At 31.3% G+C, this 12,631-nt stretch overlaps 1 protein-coding gene across 2 annotated transcripts in view; it reads left to right on the top strand.

Moving 5' to 3' along the window:
* LOC134688378 (uncharacterized) overlaps positions 1-12,631 on the top strand; it is a 240,308-nt gene that overhangs the window by 126,283 nt on the left and 101,394 nt on the right. The gene's annotated exons all lie outside the window — the stretch shown is intronic.

Genomic DNA, 12,631 nt, shown 5'->3' with positions numbered 1-12,631 from the left:
ACCGTCCGTTATGGACACTGGTCCAGACGGGCTTCAATAAACTACTATTCCAAATAACCATGTGTTGTGTCACATGTGGTTATTTTTGGTGCCGTGACCAGGATATTAAGGTAAAGTGACTTTTTATTTGATACTCTTTACTTAATTTCTCAAAATGGCTAGACAAGAATTTAATGCAGGGTCTGTTTTTCAAAATTTAAAAACACAAGTTCAAAGTTTCACTCAAAAAGTATTTAAAAAAGGCATGAATTCGATTGAAAGCTTTGATGGTTCAAAATCAGACAAATTAGGAATAGGTGTATCAGATGTGAGCACATTTGTTCATGATCAAGCTGCTGATTAACTCATTAAAAAAAAGGATTATTAGATTATGTTTTTTTTTAAGCGAAAATGTAGATATTTTTAATTTTTCTTATAAATGGTGAAGGTTTTATTTTTTATTGATATTTTTTTATGTAATCATTATCATAAGGGTGGAGGTACTTATGATAGGTATTTGATTGTTTTAGTCAATATAAAAGACTGGCAACTTTGTAGGTATTTGATAGTATAAGTCAATATATAAGTTTTGCGTACATATTGTAATGATATAATGAGAAGTTTCTATATGCTGTTTTTTAAAAGACAGAATAGATATTTAAATAAGAAAAAAACAACACTTGATTATTAATATCTAAAAATTAAACAACAATAGGTAAAAATATTTTAAAGATGTTGGTTATATTTTAAAGATGTTGGTTATATTTTAAAGTATTTAAATGCACGAATAATGATGATATCAAAACATTTAATATATCTTGATTTTGAATATAATAATTTAATTTTTGATTCATATTTTGATCTGTTTTCTGAAGAGACAATCTGTAATTCTAAAATATGCGCGCCTATATACATTGGTATAAGAAAGTTTCATAAGAACACTTTTGGCGACGGATTTAAGGGTATTTCTGCGATGTTATAATCATATGGTTGTTCAAATATGGTTGACGCAGTTTGGTAAGTGCGTAAGCACATTTGTTTAGAGAAACAAAATATTCTATGGTATTTAGAATCCAAACCTTTATTTTCGCACAGTTATTGTGACATTTTTAAAGAATGTCGGACCTATCTTCAGAAAATAGCGCATACATGATTAAAATTGATATAAGTGGTAAGTCCACTCTTAGGGAAATGTAGGTTTCTATAAGTTTTAAAAGTATTGACAGTTTTAAGCGATAGATGAAATATAGGATTATTTATAGAGAACATAAATATATAGTGAGGGTTAAAAATGAAAATGTTTCATAAGAAAACAATTTAGGATTTAAAATATGGAAATAAGTATCATATGATTAATCGTTATAAACAATGACGCGATACATCTTCCGCAAATATTTTAATGTGATGCTGATTGAATTAAAAGAAAATTAGCAAACCAAGAAAAAATGAGAAAACATAAAGGAACATAGGGTCATTTATAAATTCCAGTTCAAGAGATATGACATATGATAATAGTTCTGATAGACATACTTTTGAAAGTAGCCAAGACATGCCTGTTGATAAAATCAAAATACGAAATAAAAATAAACGAAAATTCAAAAGTTTGAAAGAAAAATCAATTAATGTTTAACTTTTTCTCAAACATATCTTGTTATCTTGATAAAATGAACGACTGACATGTCGTAGTTGTAGGCTTCGTGATGATTGTTTTTAAATAAATATATGTGTATATAAAATAATTTTGTTTTGATTAATCATTCTAATTCTCGATTCAGATTGCTCGCTGAAAAATTGTTGATTGTTTAGAAATTCTATAAATATCAGTAATCTCTGAATCACAGCTTTGTTTATGAAAAGGGAAGGAAAGTGTTGGTTGAATGTCAAACCTTTATTAAAAACATTTTTTCAGTACTAATACTAGAGAAAAGTTTATCTTATTAGTTTATTGTTTTTGTATTTGAGTTAAAAAAAAATATTCTTATTTTAAATAGTTAACATATCGATAAGTTATTTTTTCAAAATTAAAGCAGTGAGAACTTGAGGACAACTTTGAACTATCAAATTTAGTAAATGCATTATTTTATTTTGTTGCTATTTTTATAGGTATTTTGTTATTAATATATTCTAAAGTTTAATAATAGGTGTTTAGCCAAGAGAATTTAGTAATAGAGAGATTCAAATAGTCACACGATACCTTGGTGGCGATCAAATGGTGTCAACTGATGTTGAGGGCGATGGTACTGCCTACAGAGATGTTAAAATAGCTTCTGCACCATAACTAGAATCAGCCACTAAGAACCATTATCCAGTATTAGATATTGGCTTTGATCATTGGACACAACGCAGACGTTTTGTACATAAAACTATACGATCACATAACTTTATATTGGTAGAGGGAATCGTTCTACAGCAGCACAGGTAGATTTTCCTGTAATGTTTCAGCCGGTGATAACTGAGTAACCTAGTCAGGGACTCTGCATTAACAGAGTAGGTAAGCTAGGTCAGTTAGGAGTAAATCAACAACGGATGGTGGATCACATGAAGGACGGATGGTGGATCACATGAAGAACGGATGGTGGATCACATGAAGTACGGATGGTTGATCACATGAAGGACGGATGGTGGATCACACGAAGTACGGATGGTGGATCACATGAAGTACAGATGGTGGATCACATGAAGGACGGATGGTGGATCACATAAAGTACGGATGGTGGATCACATGAAGTACGGATGGTGGATACGTCGAAGTTACAAACGACGGATGGTGGATCACATGCAAGTTGGAATGAGTGCAGAACTTCTAAACGACGGGAATTGGCGTTGCAGATAAACAGATGGATTGTTGGAGTTGACAACGACGATCAGAGGAGCAGTTCACTGGAGTCGGGGTTATGAAGACGGTCCGCAGTTGATGGTTGTGCCTTTTTCTAGGAATAAGAAGTTCCAATAGTTGATGTTACGAACTTAGTTATTCACACAAGAATTGTATGAACTATACATTGCTGAACATTTAGATGTTGTTGAACTTTTGAAATGATTTTATTTATGAATATTTTTGTTGTATTTGGGGAAATTTGCAAGCATTCATATTGTCACTGATTTTAACTAAAATATAAATTATATTTCTTAAGAAAGGGAGGAATGTGACAATATGATAGGCTAAAAATATATATATAAATATATATAAAATATATTTATATTTATATTGATGATTATATATTCTTAAAATGTTTATTAAATTGAATAAAATAAATACAGGGGAATATCTATTAAGAAAATCATGACCTTGTAAAAGTTGTTCAATTGACCGCTACTGCATATGAAATATTTACATGCAGATCATGAGGTGACATGTAACAATTAGTTAAACACTGGACATACGTGTATTGCATACCATGTGGAGACATGTAGCAATAACAATTAGTTAAAACACTGAACATACGTGTATTCTTTGACCATCAATTTCCAGGTTGGTCAAAACATGTCAATTAGAGACAGCTTAATAGATATTCATCCCTGCATCTTTTGATTTAAACTATAATGGTCAAATTAATAGAAACCTTGACACTGTTTATATTCTGTATATATACTTGTGTATTTTACTGTATAAAAGAGACCGTCCGTTATGGACACTGGTCCAGACGGGCTTCAATAAACTACTATTCCAAATAACCATGTGTTGTGTCACATGTGGTTATTTTTGGTGCCGTGACCAGGATATTAAGGTAAAGTGACTTTTTATTTGATACTCTTTACTTAATTTCTCAAAATGGCTAGACAAGAATTTAATGCAGGGTCTGTTTTTCAAAATTTAAAAACACAAGTTCAAAGTTTCACTCAAAAAGTATTTAAAAAAGGCATGAATTCGATTGAAAGCTTTGATGGTTCAAAATCAGACAAATTAGGAATAGGTGTATCAGATGTGAGCACATTTGTTCATGATCAAGCTGCTGATTAACTCATTAAAAAAAAGGATTATTAGATTATGTTTTTTTTTAAGCGAAAATGTAGATATTTTTAATTTTTCTTATAAATGGTGAAGGTTTTATTTTTTATTGATATTTTTTTATGTAATCATTATCATAAGGGTGGAGGTACTTATGATAGGTATTTGATTGTTTTAGTCAATATAAAAGACTGGCAACTTTGTAGGTATTTGATAGTATAAGTCAATATATAAGTTTTGCGTACATATTGTAATGATATAATGAGAAGTTTCTATATGCTGTTTTTTAAAAGACAGAATAGATATTTAAATAAGAAAAAAACAACACTTGATTATTAATATCTAAAAATTAAACAACAATAGGTAAAAATATTTTAAAGATGTTGGTTATATTTTAAAGATGTTGGTTATATTTTAAAGTATTTAAATGCACGAATAATGATGATATCAAAACATTTAATATATCTTGATTTTGAATATAATAATTTAATTTTTGATTCATATTTTGATCTGTTTTCTGAAGAGACAATCTGTAATTCTAAAATATGCGCGCCTATATACATTGGTATAAGAAAGTTTCATAAGAACACTTTTGGCGACGGATTTAAGGGTATTTCTGCGATGTTATAATCATATGGTTGTTCAAATATGGTTGACGCAGTTTGGTAAGTGCGTAAGCACATTTGTTTAGAGAAACAAAATATTCTATGGTATTTAGAATCCAAACCTTTATTTTCGCACAGTTATTGTGACATTTTTAAAGAATGTCGGACCTATCTTCAGAAAATAGCGCATACATGATTAAAATTGATATAAGTGGTAAGTCCACTCTTAGGGAAATGTAGGTTTCTATAAGTTTTAAAAGTATTGACAGTTTTAAGCGATAGATGAAATATAGGATTATTTATAGAGAACATAAATATATAGTGAGGGTTAAAAATGAAAATGTTTCATAAGAAAACAATTTAGGATTTAAAATATGGAAATAAGTATCATATGATTAATCGTTATAAACAATGACGCGATACATCTTCCGCAAATATTTTAATGTGATGCTGATTGAATTAAAAGAAAATTAGCAAACCAAGAAAAAATGAGAAAACATAAAGGAACATAGGGTCATTTATAAATTCCAGTTCAAGAGATATGACATATGATAATAGTTCTGATAGACATACTTTTGAAAGTAGCCAAGACATGCCTGTTGATAAAATCAAAATACGAAATAAAAATAAACGAAAATTCAAAAGTTTGAAAGAAAAATCAATTAATGTTTAACTTTTTCTCAAACATATCTTGTTATCTTGATAAAATGAACGACTGACATGTCGTAGTTGTAGGCTTCGTGATGATTGTTTTTAAATAAATATATGTGTATATAAAATAATTTTGTTTTGATTAATCATTCTAATTCTCGATTCAGATTGCTCGCTGAAAAATTGTTGATTGTTTAGAAATTCTATAAATATCAGTAATCTCTGAATCACAGCTTTGTTTATGAAAAGGGAAGGAAAGTGTTGGTTGAATGTCAAACCTTTATTAAAAACATTTTTTCAGTACTAATACTAGAGAAAAGTTTATCTTATTAGTTTATTGTTTTTGTATTTGAGTTAAAAAAAAATATTCTTATTTTAAATAGTTAACATATCGATAAGTTATTTTTTCAAAATTAAAGCAGTGAGAACTTGAGGACAACTTTGAACTATCAAATTTAGTAAATGCATTATTTTATTTTGTTGCTATTTTTATAGGTATTTTGTTATTAATATATTCTAAAGTTTAATAATAGGTGTTTAGCCAAGAGAATTTAGTAATAGAGAGATTCAAATAGTCACACGATACCTTGGTGGCGATCAAATGGTGTCAACTGATGTTGAGGGCGATGGTACTGCCTACAGAGATGTTAAAATAGCTTCTGCACCATAACTAGAATCAGCCACTAAGAACCATTATCCAGTATTAGATATTGGCTTTGATCATTGGACACAACGCAGACGTTTTGTACATAAAACTATACGATCACATAACTTTATATTGGTAGAGGGAATCGTTCTACAGCAGCACAGGTAGATTTTCCTGTAATGTTTCAGCCGGTGATAACTGAGTAACCTAGTCAGGGACTCTGCATTAACAGAGTAGGTAAGCTAGGTCAGTTAGGAGTAAATCAACAACGGATGGTGGATCACATGAAGGACGGATGGTGGATCACATGAAGAACGGATGGTGGATCACATGAAGTACGGATGGTTGATCACATGAAGGACGGATGGTGGATCACACGAAGTACGGATGGTGGATCACATGAAGTACAGATGGTGGATCACATGAAGGACGGATGGTGGATCACATAAAGTACGGATGGTGGATCACATGAAGTACGGATGGTGGATACGTCGAAGTTACAAACGACGGATGGTGGATCACATGCAAGTTGGAATGAGTGCAGAACTTCTAAACGACGGGAATTGGCGTTGCAGATAAACAGATGGATTGTTGGAGTTGACAACGACGATCAGAGGAGCAGTTCACTGGAGTCGGGGTTATGAAGACGGTCCGCAGTTGATGGTTGTGCCTTTTTCTAGGAATAAGAAGTTCCAATAGTTGATGTTACGAACTTAGTTATTCACACAAGAATTGTATGAACTATACATTGCTGAACATTTAGATGTTGTTGAACTTTTGAAATGATTTTATTTATGAATATTTTTGTTGTATTTGGGGAAATTTGCAAGCATTCATATTGTCACTGATTTTAACTAAAATATAAATTATATTTCTTAAGAAAGGGAGGAATGTGACAATATGATAGGCTAAAAATATATATATAAATATATATAAAATATATTTATATTTATATTGATGATTATATATTCTTAAAATGTTTATTAAATTGAATAAAATAAATACAGGGGAATATCTATTAAGAAAATCATGACCTTGTAAAAGTTGTTCAATTGACCGCTACTGCATATGAAATATTTACATGCAGATCATGAGGTGACATGTAACAATTAGTTAAACACTGGACATACGTGTATTGCATACCATGTGGAGACATGTAGCAATAACAATTAGTTAAAACACTGAACATACGTGTATTCTTTGACCATCAATTTCCAGGTTGGTCAAAACATGTCAATTAGAGACAGCTTAATAGATATTCATCCCTGCATCTTTTGATTTAAACTATAATGGTCAAATTAATAGAAACCTTGACACTGTTTATATTCTGTATATATACTTGTGTATTTTACTGTATAAAAGAGACCGTCCGTTATGGACACTGGTCCAGACGGGCTTCAATAAACTACTATTCCAAATAACCATGTGTTGTGTCACATAATTTGATATAATTTGTCTCGGTGGATCCAGGGGGGGTCCGGGGGTTGGACCCCCTTTTTTTGGCCGATCAATGCATTTGAATAGAGCATATACTTGGACCCCCCTTTTACTCTGGGTTGGGACCCCCTTTTTTAAAATGGCTGGATCCGCGCCTGATTGCAGTACACTGCACTGTGAGTATTTGTTAGATAATCACGCGCGATTTTATCATTTAAAGGAAATGCTTCACGAAATAACTAAGATCAGTTTATGTGTACTCGTAACACAAAGAAGAAAAGATTGGGCTGCCTCTCTTCAATTGTGTCTAGTTACCAAAGTAAAATCAAAATTTATAATTCTCTGACAATGCACCTGGTGATATATTGTATATGTCATTCCAACACTTACACTTGTTCTTTTATTTGTGTGGTTATTTAATGACCATTTTAATTCAAAGCTTGGTCAGTTGGATTTGCATCCTTCATTTTCCAGTACTCCAGAATTTCTACATACATATCACAGTAAGTAATTAAAGTTGTGTGTTAAACGTCAATGCGAAAGCAAAAAATCCATAATTTTTTTTTAGAGGGCACATATGTTTCTTTCGTCTGACAGCAGGTATACACCACAGTTATCGTAAATTATAAAAACATATATAAAAAAAATCGAAAAGAAACCATTATTTTTTTTAACACAAAACAGAGAAAAGAACTGATAAGTGCGGGGAATCCATGCGCCTTTCCTCCCTGATGTTTCGATATTTTAAAAAATAATTATTCTTTTATCCATGTTAACACGTGAAAACTACACCAGTGAGTTCCATATATGTCATAAACTTACAGCTGGTCCTGAATATGCATGAAGTATTTGCCACTGGACTTTAAACAACCAACAATCAATCACACTACAACTTATAGTATATATAGTTGTGAAATACAAAATGTATATTATAATTATACAATTAGCCAAATAAATAGAATACAATGATACACACTACTTTATATACTAAGTAACTGACATAATGTAAAGGAATAATCTCTAAACTATACAAGTAGAGAAGCGAATAGTTTCTTTTGAATAGTAAACAAACTTCCGAACAGTACATGTTTTTTAATGATTTTCCCTACGGCGCTCAACTATTTTGCATGGTCTTTTAGTGTTTAGACATATGACATTGTAAGAACCTTTAACGTATAATAGATTCAAATTCGTTATTTTGTTCAATATAAGAAAAACAAAGACATGTATATTAAAAACTGACGGTCAGACATCACTATTTAAATACGTGTATACACAAATTCATTAGTTCTTTATTAACGTTTAGCTCTACGGCACCTTTTTATTAAGAATGATGATGAGAGTAATTGTAAAATATAATAGGCATGTTCTTTCTTACGTTATGGATCATTGATTTTGTTACCTGTTGACCCGGTTGATTACTAGCACGTGCCATTGAACTCGACCATTTTAACTAACACAGATTTTTTTTTAAATTAACGCCATACATATATACTAAGTACTATATACATATTATATGAATTAGAAAATAAATTTTATAAGGATACAACATTGTTTGAAATTGAATGAACATTTTTATACGGTGATACTTTAACACGGTCCCGACAGAGACTGAATGCAGTATCATGATCAGCTTTCGGGATCCGGGAAGTCTTTTTTTTGAATTTCCGGATGTCGAGAATATTTTTTCCCAAGTTTAATAGAGTAACTCGCACGAAAAAAACATAAAAAAGCAACAGCTTCCACGATAAACTATGACATATATCAACAGATAACGAATTAAAGCAACTGTAATACATAAAACAAAAATATGCATGTGTTAATTTGCCTCCGTTGCATTTCTGTGGATTGTCTCATTGGCAATCATACCACATTTCCTTAACTTTTTAAGGTAACGTTTAGGATTTTCCGTTACTTTTTAATCTTCAAATACGAAACACATTTTCACCGGTGTTCACATTTTAAGGTTAAATTGATGGCATACATTTTGGTGTGTATACAATAAACATACGTCCTTGCATTTAATTATCAATATATATATTCATATAAACTAACATTTATTAAAAAATAAACAATTATATAGACGAATAACTTAGTAGTTCCTCAACAAAACAAGAAAAGAAATAAAGAATCAACAGAAGATTTAATCCTTATTTATCTTTTAATTAACCAAAATATACTTCAAATTATAATTATATTAAAATACATGTATATTAATCTAAAATGCATTATCGAGTAGAAGGGGCGCAACTCGTGGTATCAAACCGATATACTGAACGGATCTAAACAGGGTCTGAAAATTTTGAACGCAATTTTGTATCCATGGTCTGTTTTGGTCTGACACTGTCTTAACGGGTCTAAACAGCCCGCTAGACGATTCAGTCTTTTCCGTCTGGACATGCCTTAACGAACTGATTTACCTGATGCGGCTATCGATCGTAACGCAGTCTTAACGGTCTAAAATGTCTCGACGATTTCCTCTAGCGGTAAATCCAGTCAATCAAGATGTGATCAGACCAAAATGACCGTTTCAGACTGAAATCGTGCTACTAGTGCAAGGACTATACCCTCCATTATACGTAATACGTATGTTTTGTACTCTCTGTTATTCGTTATACAACTAGGCCCTTTAAGATCCTTCGCCCTATGGTACACTCTATTGCATTCAATAAGTACAGCAGCTAACGATTATCATTTTAGAAACTTCCCTGTTTTTATCTGTCAGAAGATGTCCCCCTGTGTAATAGATAAACGTAATATCTATCATGTAGAGATATTATCATGTAAATAATATAAAATGTTTCGGTAAAACCAAAATATTTCCTGATGGCAAGCTTTCAATGAATATATTTTATATAAGTTTTTTGTATATGATCAACTCTATCAGAACTGTGGTCGCAGTTTCTTTATGTTTCAGAATTTGTACATAAGATAAAGTTTAACATTATGTGAACCGCAAACTGTTTTCTCTGATTAATCGGAATAATTGGTTTAATCAAAGACTATTGCAGATGAATGTTCTAAAGATAATTTCATCCACAAAGTTTTGGACATGCTCTTAAAGTTGTTTTAACGATATACTATTTGTACGTTACATTTTTCGAATGAAATAGATGGAAAAGCTTCGTAGTCAGACTAATAAGATGCTAAAGTTTTAACTCCCTAAGGCATGATTTCATATATATATATATATATATATATATATAAGTACGTCTGAGTCAGTGACAACCCTACAACAGATGTATCCATCGGATCGCCATCAATGATGGTGATACATGGCTGTGTACATAATGTATATACAACTCGTCTAAACATCAACCCAACAATGTTAGATCTGTAAATTTGCTTTCGCCGGGATTCGAACCCATGCTACTGTGATATCGTGACACCAAATCGCCTGCACTGCAGCCGTCCAGCTAGACCACACGACCACCTGGGCTCTCAAATAAAAGAGCTCCCGGTTGGCATGTGTTACCTTTCCACGTCAGTTTTAATCTAGCGGCGTACTACAGTACATAATATATAAGGCATGAAGATGTTATTGTTACAGATCAGCTAAATTATCTATAGTAAAGGATCCTACAAATTAATGTAAGATACAGTCACAGAAAATATATATACAGGAAGATGTGGTGTGAGTGGCAATGAGACAAATCTCCATCAGAAAAACAATTAAAAAAATAATAATACATTATAGGTCAATGTACGGCCTTCAATATATGTTTTAAAGTTAGCAACACGAAAGGTGCAACATATGGAGTGTGATCAGTGTACCCTTTTTTGGGCACCTGACATCACCTTCAGTGTTTATTGGGTTTCGCATTGCTCAGTTATGCGTTTTCTTTGATGTCTTATTTGTACTTTGGTTTGTCTGTTTCCCTTTTAGACATGGTGTTTTCAGTTTATTTTCGACTGAGTTTGAACGTTCCTATGGTATATTTCTAATTTCATTTAACACTGGATGCGAGTTCAGTAGCTCAGAAAATTCCTCGTTACATTAAAGCAATTTTTGTTTGCATAACCTGTATTAAACCATCTTAACAAAACATAAAAATCACTTAATAGTATCAATGGATATGAGAGGAGTGCTGAATGATAATGCAAATATCGAACGAGTTATCACGACACTGTGCTTACAGGGGTTGTTTTTGTGCAAATTTAGTATACAATATTCAAGATCAAAGTAGTCCTTCACTTTTTTTTATATACATTGATTGCAGTAGGCAAGTAAACAAGCAAATATTTATTTGAACATTTTTTCCAACTAATTTTTTGAAGGGTTTTAAATTAACTATCGTCTACATCAGTCAGACAGGAACATTAAGGAAATAATCTCGAACAGTCCATTCACAGTTTGTCATAATTAATTGTATTATCATATAATTTATTATCTTGTTTGTAGAAATACTATGGGAAAATAGAACTCTGTCCTTATTATTTTAACCTTTGGAAATCTATTTTGGTTCATGTTCTTAGGTGTATCAAATTATGGTTTTTAACAACGAAAAATAAACAAAAACGTACATCAGCATATGGTAATTCCTATTGGGAGCGCAGAAAATAAACACATGCAAATAAGGCAATGTTCTGCTCGATTTAATTCAAAATAAGAGAACTTGAATGATAGAAAATTCATAACGCAATGATTTTGCCATAGGATATTTTTTGTATTCCATTTCAGCAGTAAATACAACAAAAAATTATTCAAAGTAACAAACACACAATTTGAATTATCGTACCCAGTTGAAAATAAATTCATTTTTTTAATGAGACATCTTCATTCATTGTTCCCCGTTTTTGTTTACTCGGGTACTTGTTCATTACATCTCGAGATACATAAATATAGTCCGTGGTGCAGAAATTATATCTGAAACCTTTATTGTCACTAATAACTAAATTTGCAATTGTTCTGATTGTTCGGTTATGAGAAACTCCTGCAGTTTTATAAATGATATCAATCAATCTTGATGGAGATCAATTTTATTAATTTAATTTCCAATGTGTTTGGTTCTTTGTTTTTTACAGAATATTAAGCAGTTATCACATAATTTTGTATGAGATTAAATTATATAATTGCAGGTTTTGCTTGGTTGATATCCTCTCTTTATTTTGTGTATTGTCTGTATTTTGATAACTTTAGTTTACATTTTTACTACCGGGGGATGTTATTTTTCTATCATTTCATCTTTTACTTTTTAGGCACTTTCTGGAAACGATTTGTCATTTGTGTATTTTATCAAACGCTGCGTTAGTTGTTTTGCTATTGTCTGGATGACGGCGAACAAATAGTGGTATTAAATTTCGAATAATTACATGGGTTTGCTTATTGCCATACTCTTATATAATTCGCAGTTATATAAATAT

The sequence above is a fragment of the Mytilus trossulus genome, chromosome 10, assembly GCF_036588685.1.
Source record: "Mytilus trossulus isolate FHL-02 chromosome 10, PNRI_Mtr1.1.1.hap1, whole genome shotgun sequence".
In the NCBI taxonomy this organism is placed as follows: Eukaryota; Metazoa; Mollusca; class Bivalvia; order Mytilida; family Mytilidae; genus Mytilus; species Mytilus trossulus.
The sequence above is the reverse complement of the archived record's forward strand: the minus strand, read 5'-3'. Positions and strand labels throughout refer to the sequence as shown.